The sequence below is a fragment of the Poecilia latipinna genome, unplaced genomic scaffold (assembly GCF_001443285.1).
Source record: "Poecilia latipinna isolate Pla-1442-1.1 unplaced genomic scaffold, P_latipinna-1.0 Scaffold4014, whole genome shotgun sequence".
NCBI lineage: Eukaryota > Metazoa > Chordata > Actinopteri > Cyprinodontiformes > Poeciliidae > Poecilia > Poecilia latipinna.
In genome coordinates, this window is record NW_015116630.1 from 1 (window position 1) to 2,230 (window position 2,230).

A 2,230-nucleotide genomic window follows, 5' to 3' on the forward strand; every position below is an offset into this window, starting at 1 on the left:
CTTGTGCGAAAGTTTGATGCGTTCAGATGGCTTTAGTTGTTCTGACAAATTATGTATTCCATGATCCTTCATGCAGCGAAGTTATAAAGTGAGAGAATCAGGAAAATCTGCTAAATTCAGTCCATTGGTGTGAACTCAAAAGTCTGTGAAGACTCTGAAAGCTGTGTAGCATTTCCCCTCTTTAGGGCCATGGGTGTTGAGTCAGAGAAATGCGAATCATTACATAAACGAAGTGGGATTTTGACAACTGATTTCATTCTTGGTTAAAAATAATAGTTTCAGTTTCGAATTGATACTCCTACATTTTAAAGGGACAGTCCTAATGGAGCCTTAAACTGACGGTTGATAAACTAATGGGTGTTATAATGCGAGCTGATTATCTTGCTTCTTCCATAAAGATGGCTGTTCCTAATAGGGATTTAATGGGTTAAACATCTCAGCGAACTCCCCTTTCTTTGACTCTTCAACAAGGAGGCTTTTATATATTAGAACCGTCCCTGGTATAAAAGCTCACGGTTCTATAATACTGTATTTTCAAAATGTCCCCATTTGCATATATTTTGTTACTAATAGTCCTGAAGGTGTGAAAAACAGGACTGAGGGTCAGGATCAAGTCATTCAATCTGATGAAACTAATGATAAAATGTCTCTAACCCTCTGATGCGTAAGTGGGTCCTTTTTGACCCAGTGAGGTCATCTTTTTGCAATATCTTTGTAAGGAAAAGTTTTCATCACTTCATATTCCAGGTATTCCTGAAGAAACATGTTACTAATATCATGCAATTAAAATTTTTAATTTACCTTTTATACATTTTAAGAAATAGCATGTTTTATATCACTACCCCATTCTTCCGTGATAAATAAATCTCACACATACACACATTCACATGCGTGATATACAGAGCATAATAGAATAGAGACTGTAATGTTAGCTAGCTTGGTTAGCTAGCTAGTTTCAAGAAACGTGCTCTTTCACAGCCCCACCATGCCCACACACCCGCACACACATAATGGATGTTAACATTGTCCATTATTGACATTTTATCATTGTTATTGTAAAATTGCTGTTGTTGTCATTTTGTTTTAAAAATGTTCTACAAATTGTTCTAAAAACGTTTAAAAAAAGTGGAAAATGAAAATATTTCAAACATGAAATAACTCTTGTGTGAAATAAAACACAGTAGAAAGTATTGTACAAAACATTATTTTGAATCAAACTGACAAAAGTAGCATAAAAACACATTGATTGTAACCCGGGTCAAAAAAGGACCCACTCACGGAAGACTGTATAGTCAGTCACTCACGCATCAGAGGGCTAATGATGCATAATGTTAAGAAAATAAATGTAAAATATGCTAGTTTTAAAACTTAGCAACATGTCTTGATTGCAATAGCCTAATTTTACCCAGGTGGCACAGAATGATTGAAACAACATTGAATCAATGTCAGCCAGAAACATTGAATCAACGTTGAACACTGACATTGAAACATTGAAAGTGGTCGGTGACTTGTATGTTGAATCAGCGTTAGGGTTTCAACCATAACTGATATTATATCAATGTTGATTCAACCATCATCTGTATGTCAATTTACATGCATATTTGTGTTGATATTACATTGAATCAATATTGATTCAACACTCATTTGACAGTGGATCTGCATGCATATTTGTGTTGATTTTACATTGAATCAGTTAGGAATCAACGTTGATTTAACCATCATCTGAACTTCGTTCTGCACGCATATTTGTGTTTATTCTCCATTGAATCAACATTGATTCAACCATCATCTGAACGTGGATCTGCATGCATATTTGTGTTGATTCTACATTGAATCAATGTTGATTCAACACTCATTTGACTATGGATCTGCATGCATATATGTGTTGATTCTACATTGAATCAGTTAGGAATCAACGTTCATTCAACCATCAGCTGAACGTGGATCTGCATGCATATTTGTGTTGATTCTACATTGAATAAGTTAGGAATCAATGGTGATTCAGCCATAATCTGAACGTGGATCTGCATGCATATTTGTGTTGATTCTACATTGAATCAATGTTGATTCAACATTCATTTGACTATGGATCTGTATGCATATCTGTGTTGATTCTACATTGAATCAGTTAGGAATCAACGTTCATTCGCCCATCAGCTGAACGTGGATCTGCATGCAGATTTGTTTTAATTCTACATTGAATCAATGTTGATTCAACACTCATTTGACT